Here is a 22,423-nt window from a genome sequence, read left to right on the forward strand (position 1 = left end):
CCTCAAAATTTTTCATTTGTTATCCAGGGTGCTATGGAGAGGTAGCTTTGGGGGATGGGTAGAGAAGGATGAGGGACGTGAGTATGGAAAAGAGAGAAGGAGGATTTTGCATTCTAATTTGAAGCTTCTGAAAGAGAGAGGCATTAGTTTCTGGTTTGGGGTTTTGGCAAGGATGAGTCATCACTGTGAGGTGTTTTTGTTGCAGCTATGCTGAGATGCTTTAATTTGAGATCTATTATAACCACTTCCTTGGCCATCAAATGAAAACAATAACATCTGCTTTCCTTATTTATAGGGGTTTTATACCAATAACATTGTATAGATTTTAAAAGAGCTACAACCATTTGTAGTACTACACATTCAATGAAGAATCTTTTTATTAAAATTTATAGAGAAGTTAGCAGACTTTTTCTATTAATGGTCAGAGAGTAAATATTTTAGGCTTTGCAGGTCATACTGTCTCTGTTTCAGGTATTCCACTCTGCCCTTGTGTATGAAATCAGCCATAAACTACAAGAAAACAAACCCATAGATGATCCCATGCAACTTTATTTACTGACACTGGAATTTGAGTTCATGTTCACATTCATTTTACATGTCATTATGTGCTTACTGTGTCTCACTTCCCTTACCATGTTTGAAGCTACTGGAGGCAGAGTCCAGGTGTTACAGTAGGTAGTTAGATATTAACTAAAAGGGAGCAAATGGAACCAGCCAGATTAACCAGGAAGGGACAGTTTCACAGTCACTCCAGGCACCCAAGCAGCCAGGAAAATTGCTTCACAGCCAGGGAGTCCATCCCACGAATGGGGAGGGGTGGAGATGGTGCAGAGGACATATTTTCACTTGGTACCCGTTCAGTGGAAGCCAAGATCATGACCATAAAGGGAAGGAGACAAACCTGAAGAAATCTTGGGAAAGAGCTGCTGGGTAAGGATACAAACCCAGGAAAAGCCAGGAAAGATGTTGGATACTCTGAGAGAAAATCTGCTATCTCCCAAGTCCAAGAAAATATAGGGAAGCTTAACAAAGGCCCCAATATTGCCTTGGCAATTGTGGGCCCAGAACACAGCACCAATAGTGGCCTGGGTGCCAACAAGTGTGGGCAACAGATGTGGAGATAGGGAATGAGGCACAGAGATGTTAAATAACTTGCCTACAGTCAGTGTGGGTGGATCCCAGCTTGTAGCCTGGAAACTGGGCTTGTCCCACAGCCAGACAGATATTGCCATTGTAGGAAGCTGGTGATTATTCAATAGGCAATAAGGAAAGGGAAGATTAGATCTAGGCATTCCATTTATATAGCTTTGCCAAAAGGCTGCATTTAACATTCTCCAAGACTGTTCTGCACTGAATGATAGTGGTAGGGACCGGGCAAAGACAGTTTAAAAGCATGTCCAGTAAGGTCCGAGTGATGTGGAAAGGTGCCTACCTGTCTGCCCATCTTACCTGAGGGAAAAATTAGTGGCCTAGATGGGCATGGCCACTCTAAGCATGAAAACCTGAGTATTTAAAACTTTCAAGCAAAGGAAGTTCCCGTTTCTCTCTTCAGTCCCTCTCACACACTGGTTCCTGGCTGTCTTCTGGCAGAGGGATGGGGTGCACAGACAGGTTGAACTCCACACAACAGACTAATGGACTTTAATCTGGTCTGAATGCTGACCTTCCCCAGCTGGAACAGGAAACGTAGGCGCTGGGCATTGGCCTTAATCCTGGCTCTCCTGGAACCCCAGTTGCACCTTTTCCAGGACTGGCTTCTGAGGAAGGAGACTTTGGAACCCATAAAGCCTTCTTTCATATCCGATCCTCCTGTGTGAATCTTAGAAAATTAATTTTCTGAAGATATTGCAAGAACCTCACTCCCACTAATGACAAAGGAGTTTAATTCTCCAGTAACAAATGAGACATGGGCTGTGGTATCTCTGGGGGAAGTGTACTTGATCTACAAGCTGAGTGTGGCAGCCTTTTCAAGGTGCTCTAATAAATCCTGCCACTATTGCTTAACATTCCCCAACAGGTGAGTCCCTGACATGCCTTTCCTATAAGCCCATGGAAGAACCTATTTCCAGATCGGTCTACCTCTCTCTGGTAACACAGCTCTTATACTTTTGTGCTAGGCAAAAGCTGCCTAAGTATTAAACAATATATGAAAGGTTGTTTGGGCTAAACAACCATGGAAAATAAAGATATCTGGTAGGAGTCTTCTTTGTTAATGCAAGAATTCACACTAAGTCATTAATGAGGGACTTTGAACACCAACACCCATCTCTACATTTTTTAACAAACAATTTCTCGTAAGATCAGCGTGATAACAGTACGCTTTGAAGAACCAGAACAACCAGAAGAAATGACTTAGGTCTCCAGGGGAGCAAGCGATTTCAAGAAAAATAGTTTTATTACAGAGACTGAACTGCTGAAGAGTTTCAACTCCCTGGTGCTCTCCGAGGCCAGCTACAGGGGCACAGGTCTCAGCAAATTCATGTTGGCCACATAATAAATGGTTTCCTCGGGTGAAAAGTAGAATGGCTCCTCAGGGAATGAAAGAGGGCAAAGGAATCTTGAAAGAATCTGAAGCACTGAGACTTGTGTCACTTAATTTACTGAAAAATGTAAGCAAATAAAAGCAGTACGTGGGAGAGCAGCATTCTGGACTTCTGGTCAGTAAGCTGAGTAGATGGTTTACCATTAGGTCAATAAAGAGCATCTAGCCTCCTCCCTGTGTCTCCTGCCTTGAGGGAATACAGCAGGTCAAGGGGTAAAACATCGGCCCAGTGGAACTTTGACAGCCCAAATTATATTTCTTGGAGTGGCACTGCCCTCTATGCCGAGGAAAGAGGATTCATTTTTGGTGACACGGTGAACTATGACTCTTCTTCCAACTTGACAAGTATTCTCTCTTTGACAAAACTTTGGACAGGTTCTTCTGAATCCTCTTCCTAAATAGGCATCAACTTTTATACTTCCATTATCTGACTCAGTATTAGCAAATTTTTATAAGAACCCTGCTAGTTGGTTGAGCCAGAAATTTCTACCCTCCATATCTGATCACCCTCCCTATCAGATTGAGTTCATCTTCCATCATCTCCCACATGATATCTGATCATCCTAGCCTGCCTTCAGCAAGTATCCTGTTAGGTCAGATTACAAGAGTCCCCCTTTACCTTTTTTTTTTTTTAAGTTTGATTTTCCATTCTCCAATTCCCCTTCACTTTGTTCCTTTGCTATGAATTCCTTTTTCTTTGTTCTACTCAAGTTGAGCCCAGTCACTCTCCTTTACTTCAAATTCCCCATTGCAATAGTCCCTGCACCTACCATCATAATCCTGAATAAAGTCTGTCTTACCATTTTAACAAGTGTCCTATGTTTTTCTTTAACAAATGCCCCCTGCCAGGGATACTATCAGCTAGCATGGTTTAGGAGTTGTTCCTCAGGGAAGCTCAGAAAATCTTGTAACTGTGTGTATGTGGAGGAGAAGAAATCTTGTTCCCACTGACTTCTGGTACCTTTTAAAGGGTATTTCTGATATTCTGGCTCTAATAAATGCTATTCTTTTATTTATTAGAAAGATAGAGGAGAGTTAGAGGACATTAAGCCAAATGCCTAAAACTGATCTTATGGCATAGTCTATTGCATTCCTTAACTAAGAGAGGCAATGTTGTTGTTGCAAGAAGAATGGGCCAGATCTCCTAGACATGAGTGGGTGTGGAGCTCTTGGGGTGCCACTGAAACAAGAATTTTTCAGAAGCCCCCTCGGGAGAATGAGATACAGTAAAAGGCTTTATTTGCATAGAGTTACATTCCTAGGGTTACAAAGCCCCCTGCCCTTTAACTCAGTCCTGAAAAGGTGCAGCTGGGCTTCCAGTAGAGCCAAAAGCAAGGCCAGTGTCCAGAGCTTCTGTTCCATGTTGCAGCCAGTTTGTAATTCAGCATCCAAGCTAATTAAAGTATTTAGTCCATTTCATAGTCCAACATGGCCATGATCCATATGAGTACAGAGGGACGCAGCCCCCTGCAACAGGAGTCCCAAGAGCCCAGTGTGCCAGAAAAAGAGAGGGGGTGGGGAGGAAGAGAGAGGAAAGCAAGAGCAAGAGTGAACTTCTTTGTTCAGAAGTTTAAATATTCAGGTTTCTCATGTTTGCAGTGGCCATGCCCTTGAGGGCCACTAATTTGTTCCCAGGTGTGACTGGCAGACAGGTAATTGCCTTCTCACATTGCTCAGACCTTTCTGGGCATGCATCTAAACTGCCTTCATCCAGTCCTCTCCCCATTGATCCCTGGGGAACGACTTGGAGGGTGTGAATTTATAGCTTCCTATTAGCAAAGCTGTGTAACTAGCATGCCTACATTACCTGGTCTCCCCTGTTACTCCTTTCATGTTAATATTACAACAGTATCATTATTACATAACTCGATTGAACTTTCACTAATCTTCATGACTTTGTGCACCATCAATATTGACAATAATACAATGAGATTCTAGCTCCAAATTAAATAAAACTTATGATGCTCCTCTCTCTTCTCCCCCAAGTTTTCCCATATCTTCCTGCTCCCTTTCCAACTGGTTTTCATGTTTTAGCTACAACAAAATTTTCCTGAATATCAACTGTCTTATCTTATGAACAAAAGTGTTAGCAGGAAGAATAATCTGAAATAGTGGATCATTTGAAAACCTTCTTCTTGAAATTTGGAATGCAGTATTTGGGCTGGAAACAGCCTCAGTTATCTCCCCCATACTGTGGGTATCAGTCCAAATGGAAAACCCCTGAAAGTGGAACTGGAAAGATTTTGATGAGAAATGAAATTTTATCGCAAATTTTTTTTTCCAAATGGATCATTTTCAGATAGAAAAGAAGTCATTGGAAGGATAAGTTTTGTCTCCGAAGTAGCTTATTTTTGAAAATCAGAGTCTATAGAATTTAATGAGCATTCTAGCTGCTCTGACTATGGAGAAACTCACTCACATGGTATTTTGCTGAAAGAGGTTTTGTTGGAATTGGAAGCTTTTGTGCCCTAAAAGAAATCTATGAGAAAACGTTTTTTATGTGCCAATGAATTTGTTAAAACCTGTGTGAGCTGGATAAAGGAACACCCTCAGAAGACAATATTAAATTCAACCTCAGATACTCTGAAGGTTTTCCTTGTTTTATTGATCCTGGCAAGACAGAGCTTGTTGAGGTTGAGATCATGTTCATATCATATCATCTTTTCCAACAGTTTTCTAGAGGGCCATGAAGGTTTTGATTAGGACATTTCCCCACTGAACTATCTGGTATTAGTTCTTGGGGGTGGGGTAGTTGAGACCCTTATGGAGTTTCAAGAGAATACTTGACATGAAACACTGTAAAATAGTGCTTAAAAATCTTTTTGGAGTATTTTATTTTATTTTATTTTTTAATATATTTTATTGATTTTGTACAGAGAAGAAGGGAGAGAGATAGAGAGTTAGAAACATCAATGAGAGAGAGTCATTGATCAGCTGCCTCTTGCATACCCCCTACTGGGGATATGCCCTCAACCAAGGTACATGCCCTTGACCGGAATCAAACCCGGGACCTTTCAGGCCCCAAGCTGATGCTCTATCCATTGAGCCAAACCATTTTCAGCTTTTTGGAGTATTTTAAAAGTTGATCTAAAAGGGTTTAACTCTGGCAGAAATACAAAAGCTTTTTTAAAAAATTAGTTAAGAACTATATAACTTCTTCAACCAGGAAATCTTGGTTAAGATGAGATTTAAAAATAAAGTTGCATCGAAATCGGTTTGGCTCAGTGGATAGAGTATCGGCCTGCAGACTGAAAGGTCCCGGGTTCGATTCAGGTTAAGGGTAAGTACCTTGGTTGCGGGCACATCCCCAGTAGGGGGTTCAGAAGGCAGCTGATTGATGATTCTCTCTCATCGATGTTTCTAACTCTCTATCCCTCTCTCTTCCTCTTTGTAAAAAAACAATAAAATATATTTAAAAAAATAAAATAAAATAAAAATTAAGGTTGCTAGTGGTTAAATAAGATTTTAAGGACAGGGAGTGACATTTAATTGTCTAGAACAGCTAGGAGCCAATTAAGAGCAGAAAGTGTTCCGTAATATTTGTGGATTTGACAGAGTCTAAATCACATTTCAAAAAGGAAAATGATTCCCTTCTTTAGTCATGGGTGTTCTTATTTCTACCAAAGAGAAGATCATTCATCTTAGCATATCTCTGCCTCCATTTCTGGTTTGTTTTCTTTTGTTTGCTCTTTAAATGTGTCACTCACCCTTTCATTTATTTATTTCTCTTTGTAAGAACAACTTTTAAATTGAGATATCCAACCCTTTTCCTAAGAAAAATCAGGAAAGACTTCCCAGAAGTGACACATAGTTGTCACTTCTTACAATTGTTTTCCAGTTCAGGGAAGACAGCCCTAGTACCTCACTCTAGTGCCCAAATTAGTGGTTGTTCACTATTTTATCAATCCTGGACTTTTTTCCTGAATTCTTTTTCAACTGACAGCACCACAAAGCACCTAATTGTCTTTGTTTGATATCCCAAGCCATCACTGACTTTTTCTCTTGTATCCAATTATAAATTCTCCCATTAAAAAACTAAATTCAAAATTATTGATTGATTGATCTTTCTAAAGAAGAAATCAATAGCCTAATTTCTATGCTCAAAACCTTCACTGGCTTCGTGTTGGTAAAGGAATAAGTTCAAATGCATTACCATGGCAAGTGAGGACTGAATCAGTGGCTCTGACATTAGCATGCCTCAAGTGTAAGTGCAATGCCATCTAAAAAGCTTCACCTCACTTTGCACTGCTGCTTTGTTATTATTTTTTAATGACATAAATATTTGCATGTATCACACTTGAAGTAATTATGTATGTGATTCCCACTTGAGTGTAAATTTTTCAAGGGCAAAGAATGGCTCTGCCATTTTTGCATCTGTAGCAGGTATGAATAAATGTGTGTAATTCTTTTTTGTTCTGTTTTGTTCCCCTTATTTTTTTTTGTCGTTGTTTACAAGAATAAACATTTACACATTAAAAGCACACCTGCAAAAATACATTGATAGGAATTTTAATTCCCAGAGAAGAGTTGGAGGAAAAAAGGAGAGCAATCCTTCTATCATCTATATAATCGATGCTATGCCTTGCTTCTTCTACAATTTATCCTATTACTAATTATAGCTGTTAAGACAGTGTTATACCTCTTGTATTTTTGTTTATTTTTAAAATATACTTTATATTTACTAATTTTATTTAAAGCATAAAAACAAAAGTGATCCAAAGTAACCCAGATAACAGAGATATAGAGCTAGATAACATAGCTATAGATAGACATAGACATAGACATAGACATAGACATAGACATACACATACATATACACATAGATACATAGATATAGATAGGTATAGAAATAACCAAATGTTATTAGGGTTGCAATATCATTCACACACACAAACAAACACACACACACACATACACACCCACGCACACACAATACAGAGTGCAATTACTCAATTCATTAACCCAATTTATCTCCCTAATGTAACCACTAATAATGGGATTTATTTTATTTCTTCCTAAAATTGTTTTATGCTTTTACTAGCATAAATATACATAAAATATTAGTATACATAACTTATAATTATATAATAGAACATTTTTTTATGTTTAATAATAGAACTTTCAAACCTTTATTTTCTATCTGTTTTTAATGGCTATATATTATTTATTCATAATGGTTTAAACATAGTATATATTTATTCATATTTAAAAGTTTTAAAAAGTGGTCCCCAAATTTATTTATTTAATGGATCCTCTACCAATCATCTACAAAACATTATTTGTTTTCAGTTTTTGCTACTATCAACAAAATTATGTAATGAGCATCTATACAGATAAAAACCCTAATATGCAAATAGACCAAATGGTGAAACAACTGAACAACCAATTGCTAAGACTGCACTAACCACCAGGGGGCACACTCGGAACATGGCAGGTGTTGGCAGCAGGCAGCAGAGTGTGGAACATGGTGGGCATTGGCCTCAGTGGAATGGTGGAGCCAGTGAGCAGGAGTGTCAGTTGCTGTCATCGGTGCGACCCTCTAGCACACATGTGTCAAACACAAGGCCCGCGGGCCAAATCTGTCCCGCCAGGCCTTGCAATGTGGCCCGCACAGCACTGTCATCACTGCACTCCGCTGCGTTTCCATCACAATGACAGTTTATGACTGTTCAGTAAACCATTCGGCCTGCAATTTAGGCTGAATTTTAGATTTTGGCCCCTTCTCTGATTGAGTTCGACACCCCTACCTACTCTTTGCTCCTGCACAACATGATCCTGCTAGGCACTCACACCTGCTGCAGTGGCCAGCCCCAATCGCTCCACATGGCCGGCTGGCACTGTCAACGCATGGGAGCTGCAGCAGAGAGAGTGAGGTTTCTGGCAAGACAGGGGATCAAGGGCCATGACAGGAGGGGCCATGCTGGCACCTGGAGGATGGGCCGAGACCTGCCCTGTGCCCACTGCAGCCTTGAGGCCTCAGTTCTTTTCAAGGTGCACTGGGCCCCTAGTTCTGATATAAAGACCTTTGTAACCCTTTGTCAGTACATCTTCAGGGGCTACTTCTTATAGTGGGATTGCTAATAAAAAACCTTTTAAAATGTGATACAGGTTGACAAATTGCATTCTAAAAATGCATAGATGTACACTTCCCCATGACAGTGCTCCTTATCTTCATCCTCATGACTAATGTTTAAGGACATAGATTCTGAAAGAAGAAGTAAATAAAGAAGCTAACATTGGAACTCGGCCCTGTTTGGTTTCCAAAGCTGTGCTTAAGTCTCCATTGTCTAAGCATTATGATTAAAAGAAAGCCAAATGATGCTTAGATTTTATTGACATTTATAGCCTATTAAATTCTATTGAATCTGTGATCCCATCTGATTTCTGCAATAACCAGTGAAACTGAGAGTCTACGTGATTAATTGAATTGTCTGAGAACATGTAATCACACATTACCCCACACTCTATTATTCCCTTAGGCAGGGTTTGTCCTCTAATACTTCCATGATTTTAGGCACATAACCTCCTTTTACAGTTTATGGTCTGTTCAATAAGGAGAAAAAAAGAAAAAGATAGAATTAGATTATACCTATGGTAAATTATAGTTTCATGTGTGTGCTTTTTTAAATTCCATTCCCTAGGGCAGGAATTAAAAAGTAGAATCATATTCACTTTTATAGGAATATTATTTGACAGTGGTGTGTGTGTGTGTGTGTGTGTGTGTGTGTGTATGAGAGAGAGAGAGAAAGAGAGAGAGAGAGAGAGAGAGAGAGAGAGAGAGAGAGAGAGAGAGAGAGAGAGAGAGAACATCCTTACTAGTAAAGTGTTTGGAAAGAACTAGCCAGGAATTGTATTTGCTTGCTAAATATCCAAACACAAGTGTTAAAAAGCTCTAGTACAAACCCAGGAACTTCCTACAATGATGCAGAAACAAACAATATTTCCCATTAAATTAAAAACTAATTAGATAGAAAAAAGTTAGAAATCTTAACAGCTAGAGATTAGTGAGTTACCAATTCTCCAGTGTACTTTTACTTCTTAAAAGTTTGCTCTCCATGCGTCATCATTACTTTGCCTCTTGATAAACTTAGGTTATTTTACATTTTTTTCATTTTCTTTTATGTTTGTAAAGTGAAATTGAGACCATGATTACACTGGACCAGATTCTCCACTGAATTGTTATCTCACTGAGTGACCTTAGGTTGGGCACCTAATATTTCGATTTTCTTATGTGTAAACTAAGGGTGATGAAAATTATAAATACTGCACTCATTGTATCCTCTGTGTAGGTAAAAATGACAATGTGATGAAAGTGTTTAATAATAAATACATTACTCTTGCTATTCATTGCTCTCTGTCATGGCATTTAGCTCTTAGAGAATTGGGAGATGTTACAATCAAGCACAAAGGATTTGGTTTTGAAATAATATTATTATTTTCTTAAATTAAAAAAAATAAATAACTTATTTTTATTACTTCTTATTTTATTTCAGAGTCTAATATTCATCTTGATGTTGATTCTTATTTTTAAATATTTTAATATATTTTATTAATTTTTTACCAAAAGGAAGGGAGAATGATAGAGAGTTAGAAACATCAATAGCCGAAATATGTTTGGCTCAGTGGATGGAGTGTTGGTCTGCAGACTGAAAGGTCACAGGTTCGATTCCAGTCAAGGGGGGTGTGCAGAAGGTGGCTGGTCAATGTTTCTCTCTCATTGTCATTTCTGGCTCTCTATCCCTCTTCCTTCCTCTCTGTGGAAAATTAATAAAATATATATATATTTTTTAAAAAGAAACATAGATAAAAGAGAAACATCTATCAGCTGCCTCCTGCACACTCCCCACTGGGTATGTGCCTGCAACTAAGGTATATGCCCTTGACCTGAATCAAACCTGGAGCCCTTCAATCTGAAGGCCAATGTCTATCCATTGAGTCAAATAGGTTAGGGCTGATTCTTGTTTTATAAATAACTCAACAGAGGTTTATTGAGTGCCGGCATCCTGTGGAACTGGGCTGGGTACTATGAGAGCACCAGCCAGTGCATTTTTATAATTGAGATCTAACTTCTGCATCTCCTCTTTGCCCTCTTTGCTTCTCCTTCCTTCTCTGAAGGGCTTCTCTGAGGCTAGAGCCCTTCTACCTCTCATTCAGGCCCTTGTTATCTTATCCACATCATGAACCATCTCCTTCTTTAACACAGTCAGAGTGAATTTGACGGTATGTGTGCTTTTGATTTTACATTTCTTGTCTGGTTTCATATACACTTTTCTCTGTTTTTTGCCATATAAATCCATGGTCTTGATAGTGACTATCAAAACTTTTCATCATCTCACTCCAAATTCACTTGCAGATCATTTTTTAAAGTTAACTCATAGATTCAAAATGATCAGTACATTGCTTCCTATTTCTTATTATACATTGAGTGGCCAGATTATTATGATCTCTGAACACATAATAATCTGGCCACTCAGTGTATATTCTATATAATTAAAGGCTAATATGAAAATTATCCTCTTGACCAGTAGTTCGCCCATGTCCCTTCCCCCTGGCCAGGCTGGCCGGATCTACCCATGCAAGAATTCATGAATTGAGCCCATTATATATATATATATATATATATATATATATATATATATATATATATATATATATAATACTGAGTGGCCAGATTAGTATACATTCAGAGATCATAATAATATGGCCACTCAGTGTAAAGAAGAAGAGAATGAAGGATAATTAAAAATTTAAATAGAAAATAATTTCATCAACAAAGATTCAACTTTCTTTCAAGCTAAGGTGTGTGCCTAATTTTTTTTGGCAGGTGTAAAAGTTCTATACCTTCTTAAATTCTAATCTGTTCCAGCAAGGAAAGGGTCCTTGCCTTTCTCTGGTGAATCCCTTCCAAACATTTGTTTTATCTGACCAAGATGCACTTGGTTCCTTTGCAAGATGAAATAATCACATTACGGCCATGCATTAAAAGGTTGATTTTTAATAGGCTTGGCTAGGCTTGGTGGCCTGTCTAGCTAGGGAATAACACACTGTTCATTTCTCCCACTAGTAGTTATCATTTCAAAAGCAATTCATTGTTTTAAATAATGAGGTAACCTGGTGAGAATTACAAAAGCTTGCCAGCTGGCATTTGTCAATGAGTAATATATCAGCAAAGAGATTGTACGCTTTTGATGGGTGAGACCAATACATCATCCAGATGAAATTCTGTGATGATATATAGAAGATCAGGATGTCCAAGAAAGGAATCGGGTCTTTTTCTTCTTCAAATGGAGATAAGAAGATAAGGTGGGAGGGGAACTCTTTAATGTATAAGAGTAACAAAGAACGTTGAGGATCTTTAAATTACAGCTGTGTCATTGGTGAAGTGTAATAAAGATAGGCAAAGGAATGAGACAATACTTCTTTAGGAAAGGATAAATGAAGTATCTTCCTAATTGTACAACATTATAAAGTGGTTTTCCTTAATAAACCAACTGTATGTTAAGACTGACTTCCTGCAAAGTTTCCAAGCAATGCTGATATTTGCCTTAACAAATAAAACTGTGTGGAAGTCTAGCTTTATTAACAGTGCACTGCTGTTTGGGAAGCTGGGGGGCAGAGAGAGAGAGAGAGAGAGAGAGAGAGAGAGAGAGAGAGAGAGGATGCTCTTATAGGCCCCACTTCATTACACCACAAAATGTGCACACATGCTTGTACAAGTGTGTGTGTGCACACGCAGGCACATGCAGGCACACACACACACACACACACATACACACACACACAGAGCAACCCTAAACCACTTCAATTTGAAATGTTCTTGGTTTCTTCAGAGTACCCCTCAGGATATCCCTTCTCAAAAATATGTAGCTTCGATATTAAGTGCCCCAGGCAACATGCTATTCCTGGGAGCCTGTGCTATAAATGTCAGTGGCCCAATACATGGAGGACTGATAAGCAGGCAAAATGTCACATTCCGATCGGTGGTTTTAGCTTGTCAGTGTTCTTATGCTGTAAACATTATGTCTGATTATTAAAAATTGGAAGTAGTGTTTGGTAGGATGAAAGAGCACTGCTTGCCACAAGTCAGATACTATCTTGAGGGATCCAAATGCCAACAAGATAGGAAAACTAGTGCAGAAATGGAACGAGCCCTGGAGACACTCAATAACATAATAGTGAGTTTCAAAAACAGGCAATTTTTTTCTGAGTATAGTCTTTGGATATTAAAAAAGTCAGAGAGAAAATTTAGTCTGAAGAAATATGGAAAATAATAAGATATTGTGTTTGCCTTTAGACTATTTCATATCTGTCCTTCCTGAGAGTTCAATACCAACACAAATGAACATATTTATTGAGCAGTATTGCTTGTGTGACATTGTACTTGGTGATGTTAATAAAGCATGAGCCTTTCCATCAAGGAGTTTGCAATTGGAAAGTGGGTATTGGAAGCAGAAGGACAAAAGAGACATACATAAAAACACAGGCAGTGTGAGATAAGGAAAAAATATTCAGTGGGTGCAGTAAAACTTTCATAAAGGAGATGATTAGAACTCTGCTATTGAAAAGCTAGATTGTGGTCCTAGCCAGTTTCTCTCAGTGGATAGAGCATCATCCTGTAGACTGAAGGGTCCCAGTTTCAATTCCTGCCAAGGGTGCATGCCTAGGTTGTGGGTTCAATCCCCAAAAGGGGGAGTGCAGGAGGCAGCCAGTCAACGATTCTCTCTCATCATTGATGTTTCCATCTCTCCCTCTCCCTTCCTCTTTGAAGTCAATAAAAAATATATTTTAAAAGTATTTAAAATAAAAAAGCTAGAGTATGGTTTTCTACAGCTCTGTATTACTGGTGCATAGCAAAATGACATGCATGCAATGCCACTAAATGTTTAAATAAAGTGAAAAAATAATGAATATATAAGTCAACAAATTAGAGATGTGTTTTGTGTAGATGTCATCTTTTTTGCAATATGTAAGGCTCTCTCCTTGTATAAAAATATATATTTTATTGGATCAGGGAAGAGAGTTCCAGAAGACCCTTGTACAATCCTGCCTTCATGGATTAAGTGAATTTTGACCATTTGCCATGGGACAGTGTTTGCTTTATTTATAAACAGTGAAATTTCCATGTTCACTAGGGGAGCACACAATAATAAGGCTTAGGCCATGTTATGTTTTCATTAGGTTATTTATCAAACATATCAAAAGAGAAATATAATAAAACCTTATGAGGCCCTTAAATATCACTTTATGAGATCATCTGTATGGTTGTTTCTTTGTAGAATCTCTGTAAGAGATGGAGGCAAGAGCATACAATGGAGTAAAGACAGTATCTTTAATAAATATTGTTGAAAAAATTGAACACGGACATGCAAAAAAAATCAAGACTAGACCACCAACTTATTTAATATATAAGAATCAACTCAAAATGGATAAAATACTTAAATGTAAGTTGTAAAACCATAAAATCCTAGAAGAAAATGTGGGCAGCAAAATATCAAATATCTCACATAGCAGAATTTTCATAGGTACATTACCTAGGGCAAGAGAAACAAACAAACAAAATAAATAAATGAGTCTGCATTAAACTAAAGAGCTACTGTACAGTGAAAGAAATCAGAATCAAAATGAAAAGGGAGCCGAGACCAGTTTGGCTCAGTGGATAGAGCACTGACCTACGGACTGAAAGGTCCTAGGTTCGATTCCAGTCAAGGGCATGTACCTTGGTTGCAGGCACATCCCCAATGGGGGTTGTGCAAAGAGGCAGCTGATCGATGATTCTCTCTCATCGATGTTTCTGACTCTCTGTCCCTCTCTCTATCTTTCTGTAAACAATCAATAAAATATATTTTTTAAATGAAAAGGGAACCCACTCTATCAAAAACTATATTTGCCAATGTTATATCTGATAAGGGGTTAATTCCCCAAAATATAAAAAACTCATACAATTCACCAAGAGGAAGACAAACAAACCAATTAAAAAATGAGAAAAGGACCTGAATAGATACTTCTCCAAAGAACATATACAAATAGCCAAGAGACATATATCAATACTTTTATATTTTAACTAGAGGCCCAATGTATGAAGATTCATGCAAGAATGGGCCTTCCTTCCTTTCCCTTCACTCCAGCCAGAACCTCCTTTTCACTCTGGCCCAGAACCACCTTTCTGCCTTCCCCTGCTGCACAGAGGCCCCACCCCTGGCCACTCAGCACCTGCACATGCAAATTAACCCACCATCTTCGTTGGGTTAATTTGAATACTCATTCCTGATTGGTTGGTGGGCATAGCAAAGGTACAGTCAATTTGCATCTTAGTGTTGATGTAGAGTTTCTTTTGTTAGTGTAGATATAGGGTTTCTTTTAAATCCTAATTTGTTAGAAACAGAGTTTGTATGGTAGCAGCCACAATCTGACTTATATATATGGGTCCAACAGGTAGTACACCCATGGGAAGCATGCTGGGTTTGTGACAATGTAATTGAAAACAAAGTTTGGCTGCCTGGCACCATGAAAGCCAAATTTGTGGAACAGGTGATGGTGCAAAAGGAAAGAGGCTTATTCAATTGTTGGTAAGGTGACCAGATTTTAACATTGGTAAAGCAGGACACCATTGATTGGAGAGGGGTAGGGGGGGTTCTTGATTAAAAATTTGGTCTATATGGAGCAACAAAAAGTTTCATAGAACAATATATTTCAAAATATGTTGTAATATATTTTTTAAAATTTCAACATAAATCAATTTACAAATATAATAAATTAAAAAATTATGTATAGTATTATTTTATTCTTTGGCATATTTCTCATTTGAGTGAATTTTTTTAGTAGATTGCTGTCCTTGTTTAAAAGGTCATGAAATTTTCCACAAGAATTTGTTAAATTATATTTCACACATAAAATGGCTTTCAAAGTCTCAACACTTAATTGTAATGTAAGTCGTAAGTGTCACTTTCAAAGCCAGTGCTAGACTTTTTGCTGCCACTATAAAATATAAATAATACGAGTACTGTCTGCTAAATTCAAGAAAATTTATGTATTTATAAAATAAATAAATAAATTATCTAAATTATCTGAATAGCTGATTTGTAATGACATCACTTGTTTAACTAGCTTACTAGCATGCAGTACAATGTGTATCATCTGAGAAACAGGTACAAAATGTTTCTATCATTATGAACTTTGATAAGCAGTTCTCAATAATCAGTTCTCAACAATTATTTGTTATTATTAAAGTTAAACATTATAAAATTAACAAAAATAATATAAAACTCATATCCTGGCTAAATAGCCACATGGCCACCGAAAACAGTATATTCCATTCCCATTCTCCCTTCGTTCCCTAGTTTGTCATGCATTCTTTCCAAAAAATCAGGATTTTTTAAAACACCTCGAGATGTGGGACAAATTTTTAAAAATCGGAACTGTCCCGTCAAAAGCTGGACGTCTGGTCACCTTAATTGTTGGTCACTTTGATGGGGAACTCTTGTTACAAAACCCATCTCACATCTCAGTGCAGGCAGGAATTTTTATAAGGAGAAAAAAGAGAAGCAGAACAAAGAAATCAAGGGACAGGGGTTGAAAAGTTGTCTATGTGCTACAAGAGTCAGGATTTACAGAAAAAAAGTCAAAAGAGTGGTGGAGTGGGTTACAATTCCCCACTGCTACAATAATGGAATGTGGGGAGGACAGTGAAAAGTTAGAAGCTTCAGATTCTGGTTAACAAAGCAGCTGTTCCATATTTCCAGCCAATTGGTGACATAGTTATGATTAATTTCCTCTTTAAACAATTGTGTGTGAGCCAAACTGACATGTCTGTGGGCTGGAGATAGTCCATGGAAGACTAAGAACATCCAAACTCGTAGAAAATGTTTATAAAACTATTTGAACCAAGCAGAGGATACTCCTTAAAGCAAGATTTTAACAGACTGGGGGTGGGGAGAGCTTTTCAGAATGGCAGTTTGCAGCTTCTTATTATATTCAAAATTAAGGACCACAAATTACAATATAAGGAAGATTACAGGAAGGTGGGGAAAAGTAAGGAAGGGATTGGATTTCCTGGGTAGTTAACAAGATTATATGCTCTCTTGAGGAAAGTCATGCTAGAAGGAGAGGTCTGAAAAGAGGCACTTCAAAGGTGTGTTAACATAGATATACTGAAACAAAGGACGGGGCTTACCCAAGGCAAAAACAAACCTTTTACTAAAGAAGATATATGGCCAAAACCGGTTTGGCTCAGTGGTAGAGCTTCGGTCTGCAGACTGAAAGGTCCCAGGTTTGATTCCGGTCAAGGGCATGTACATTGGTTGCAGGCACATCCCCGGTAGGAGGTGTGCAGGAGGCAGCTGGTCGATGTTTCTCTGTCATCGACATTTCTAGCTCTCTGTCCCTCTCTCCTCCTCTGTGTGGAAAATCAATAAAATATATATATATATATTTAAAAAATTTAAAAAAAGAAGGTATATGCCTGGCTCATGACTACCTACAATGACCTTCCCCGTTAGGAATTTATGCTCAGATCACCAGTAAGGTTACTTTTTATAGAACTCCTTTGCTATACATATTTTCAACCTCTGTCTAGAGTTTAGGTTTGGGTAGATTTGAAGGAAAGGGAAAAGAGGAAGCTGCAGAAATTGAGTGGCCTCCTGAATTTACAGGACACAACCTGATTTCCTTAATCTGTGCAGTGGAGGCCATTGAAGACTCCTGAGTTAAGAAATGACATATAGAGTAGTAGTTTCTAACTTGGCAATTGGATTTACAATTATGAAAGCAATTTGTTATAGTGCAATGGGCACTGGGTTTAGTGACAAAACTTCTCCTTTTTATTCCAGTTTTACCATTTCTTTCTTGAATTAATGAAGGAATGCTATTTGACTTCTGTTAGCTTTATCTTGCTTCTCTGTAAAATGAGCAAAGTAGGTCTATTATGAGGATAGAACACTCTGTTGCAAGGGCTCTATAGCTTGTTCAGCGGTATTTAAATATATTTTTTCTAAAAATTTTAGGTCAAATGGAAGAGACACTGGAACCTCAGAGATGGAATTGGAGTTCAAGAAAGAGAGGGTGGCATAAATATTGGTGTAATGATCATGCTGATGGCATAATTTCAGAGGCTATAGAGGATGAGAAACTTCCTGAGGGACCACATCTGCTGTGCCTTATGTGGGTAACAGGGGAGACTACACAGAACCAACATAAAAATAAGAGATTCACATCTGCTGTATCATCTGGAGGGCACTTCAGGGATTCTGTGGTGAAATTCAGGAGTGCTTGGGAGTCCACAATCACTAATGCCCCCCTTTAGACTGCCATGGCCTCCTACTATCAAAGTCTTTTCAGCAGTATCACTCAGAGGGTTGTCTATGGATTCTAAAACAACTGGAAGATAATCTTTGTCTTCCCATTTATTAGTTTAGGTAAGTTAGGATCGGGGTACTCACAGCAAAATGGAAAGAATAATAAAACCTGTCTTTCAGCAGTGTTATAAAGATTAAATAAAATTAAATAAAAAGATTACATAAAGCATTTATAAAAATGCCTATCATAAAAAGCACTGAAAAAAAAACAGTTGTTATCTATATTGGTGAAATTGGTCTTCCTGATCTCATTTGCCCAAATTAAAGATAAAATTTCCACACACTGCGCTTGCACACACACACACACACACACACACACACACACACACACAAAATAGTTTCATAATACTAGTTTAAATAGTTTGGAGTATTGAAAAATAGGGAAATTGGGCTTCTTCATTTATAAGTTTAAAGCTCAATTTTGCCATGAAGTTGAGCAAAACATGGTGAACGTATATTTTTTAAAATCATCATTCCTCATAAAGACCACACTCACACACTGAGTGGCCAGATTATTATGATCTCTGAATGCATAATAATAATCTGGCCATTCAGTGTATATTCTATATAATAAAAGAATAATATGCAAATTGTTCCCTCAACCAGGAGTTTGACCAGCAGGCAGGCCGGCCAACCACCCACATCCCCTCCCCCTGGCCAGGCTGGCCAGACCACACCCATACACAAATCACAAATTCATGCATCAGGCGATAGATAGATAGATAGATAGATAGATAGATAGACAGACAGACAGATAGATATAATCTTGAGTGGCAAGATTATTATGCATTCAGAGATCATAATAATATGTATCTTTATAAGTATTATAAGTATTTTTATCCACATGGGGGTATATATATATATATATATATATATATATATATATATATATATCCCCATGTGGATAAAAAAAAAGAAGAGACAGAAGCAACAAAATATTTGGAACTAGAAAGCAGATGGACATATAGCAACTGACTCAGCAGACACAACAACAATAAATAAAAACATGAAAGATTGCATTAATGATGTTGGGATATTGCATTTACAATCAAGCTGATTTTCCCATCTTAATCCCATAAGGGTTCAGAGATTGGCAGCCTCAGTACTTCTGAAAGTAAGAAGTTAAATGAATTCTTACCTTTCACAGTCTGATTAACATTCAGTCTCAACATGTCCAAAACAGAAATCGTACACTCTTCCCGTTAAACCTCAGCTTCTCTGTAGGTTTCCTCATCTTGATTATTTACAATTATATCTTTCCAAAATGTTTGGAATGATGCTTACCTTGACTGTTTCTCTCATATTTCACATTCAATCCAATGAAAACTATTTTCTGTTTTAAAAATGTATCCAGAATCAGCAGCTGCTCTCTGCCATCCCTGTTGTCTGAGCCACCATAATTTCTGTTTATTACTGGTATATTACTGTTTCAGGTCCACTGTAACAAAGAACTGAGCATAATAACAACAGAAATGCATTAATTCAATATTCCATAGACTATCAGTCTGAGATGAATGTGTCAGCATGGTTGGTTCCTGCTGAGAGCTGTGCAGGCAAATCTGCCCATCCTCTCTCCTAGATTCTGGAGGCCTATGGGCATCCTTAGGCTTATAGAGACTTCTTCCCAATCACTATCTTCATCTTCAGATGGTGTTCTCCCTGTGTGAAAGCCTGTGTGCAAACCGCTCCCTTTTATAAAAACACTAGAGGCCCAGTGCATGAAATTTGTGCACTGGTAGGGTCCCTAATGGCTGCCAGCTGCTGGCTAGGTACACTTTCCCTTCCCCAGCCAGCTCCACCCCCTGCTTGAACTCCCAGATAACTCCTGGTTGAGGAGACAATTTACATACTATGCTTTTATTATAGAGGACTAGTCATATGGAATTACCTTAATGACCTCATGGAAACTTGACTACCTCTGTAAATACCCTATTTCCACGCTGAGGTATTGGGTGTTATGATGCCAATATCTATTTGAGAGAAGCAATTCAACCCATAATACCCAGATTACTCTAGAAACATGGTAATTGTTCTCCCTGTTCCACCTTTCTCTGTACAGCCTACTCTCCACTCAGCAGCCAGAGTAAAGCAGTAATGACACTCAGTAACTCTGTCTTCTCTGAGTAAAGTCTTTTAATGGCTCCCAGTCTTTTACAGAGTAACAGCCACATCCTTCTGATGCCTTCCCATGTCCTCTGATGAGGAATCTACAGCCTGTGACTTATGGTTCACCTAGTGTAAAAGTTTAAAATCTTAACTCACAAAGGGATGACTGTTTTTCCCGTCTATGCAAACACTGTCATCACCCTGTGACACTTTAACATAGATCCAGGAGTCATCAACCCCTGGCCTGCAGGTCGAACCCAGCACATCACCCGTTTTTGTAAAGAAAGTTTGATTGGGACTTGGCCATGCCACTTGTTTACAAGTCTAGGGCTGCTTTCAGCTGCAATGACAGTGTCGAATAGTTATAACAGATCATATGGCTCAAAAGCCTGAAATAAATGGTCCTTTATGGAAAAAGTTTGTTGATCCCTGACACCTATCTTTAATGTGTTACTGCGCTGGACAAGTATGACAGTCTCTTTTTTTAAATTGTAAGTCTTTTGCCCAACAAATACCAGTGGCCTCTTTCCAATTTGTACCCTTCAAATACTGACTTGAAGTATGTCTCCTTATGACTCCTCTGCACTGCTGAGCATTGTGAGGTCTCGCTTTCCCTACCTAATTACCAGGCATTTCTTAGCTTTCTCTTCTGATGACCACTGGGCAAATCCTGAGGGGAATCTTGTGTATGTTTATGTGCAATAAGGCCTGTAATCCTGAAGTGCTGAGAAATCAAGCTGTGATGATTCCTAGCTCTTGGTTTGTAAATATTTTTCTTCTTTCCTTTTTCAATGTATCGATAGTTCATAATAAAGAACAAAGTCTTACTCTTAAAATCTTGTATAAGTGGTGTCTCCCTTTCCTTTTTTTTTTCTCACACAGAGTTGATTTCTCTTATTGATCAATCCCCTCAGCCGCAATGCTCTCCTCTCTGTTTGATGAGTTCACTAAACATGCTTCTATCTCATGACTTTTGTCTTTGCCACACTTTCTACCCAGACCTCCTAAATATGCATGTGGCTGGCTTCTCACCTACTTTAAGCATTTACTCAAGTGTCAGCTTTTCAAAACAAAACAAAACAACAAACAAAACAAAACAAAAAAAAACCCCTTCTTTGACTGCACTTAAAACTATAATTTTCACACTTGACATCCTAAACTTGTTTGATTTCACTTCATCGAACTTACCACTGTATTACAGATTACACAATTTGCTTAATTATTTTGTTATGAACTGTCTTTCTTCCTAGAACATGAGCTACATTTGAACTATGCACTGTTTCGTGGCTAGAGCAGTGTGAGACATATAAAAAAGCATTTAAATATAACTTGTAGAAAGTGAAAATGCAACCAATTCCACATACAATTCCAAACCTGCAATTTAGGATCAGGAATTACAAATTTGTTGACATCAGTCATTCATAAAGGGAACAATATTTTCTGAGGGCCTATGATGTTCCCAGCACTGTGTCACTGTTCCATGGAATGGAAATGAACAGCCTGCTGTATTTTTTCCCCCTCAGCACCTATCTATCATTCCCTGACTTCAGGTAACAGATATGCTCTTTTTTTTTATCATCTACTTCCCCACCATACTCCAAGCAGTTAGCTGGAAACTGCCACTTCTCCTGTTGTGTTTTTGTGATCTGTTCCCAGTTCTGGAAGTGTCCCTGGTGCACAACAGTAGGAGCTCAGAAGGGAACTGACTGCTTGTGTCTTGTTTCAGAAATGCCATCTCATTCTCCTCCACACTGCCAAGACTCTTTCCTTCCCAACACGAGGATTTGGGTTTAGTGTTTGTACAATTATTCATGGCATTTTTTATAACAGCAAATGTCGTTTGAAGATAAATCATGAAATCTAGTATTCTTCTCAAACATGATAATAGCATAAGAGTTTCTTCATTGAATTCAAACTGGTTCTAAGCATTAGGGAGAAGGCAAGGAAGCTCTCTTTATTGGGTACTCACTATAAAGCAGGCACATCACATAACTGAATCAGAAACTTGCATAATGACCCCCTGGGCTGAATTATACCATTGGTGCATCACAGTTGAGAAACTAAGGTGCAAAGAGTGGCTGGTGGCAGGCAGAGCTGCATCTGCTCGAGAGATGCGCTCCTGCTCTTTCCATCAAATTACCTTCAACTCAAAGTTCCCAAAGCATTTCAAACCCCAGGAACGTGTCTGAATAAAAAGAGGCTTGTTGTCTCTAATAATAAGAGTCTCCATGTGGCTTTTAAGAAATAAGATTGGAGTGTCAAAAGCAAAGAACAGTCAGAAAAAAAAAATCACATCAAAAAATATATTACATGAAGTAACATGCACCCACAGTCCTAACTCAGGAGTGATTGAGGAGAAGCTGTGGGTGAGAAACATTCAGTGTCTCTGCTTCAGGTCAGCATTTCTCAGATGTAAATGATGCAT

Source organism: Pipistrellus kuhlii, unplaced genomic scaffold (genome assembly GCF_014108245.1).
Source record: "Pipistrellus kuhlii isolate mPipKuh1 unplaced genomic scaffold, mPipKuh1.p scaffold_m20_p_7, whole genome shotgun sequence".
Taxonomy (NCBI): domain Eukaryota; kingdom Metazoa; phylum Chordata; class Mammalia; order Chiroptera; family Vespertilionidae; genus Pipistrellus; species Pipistrellus kuhlii.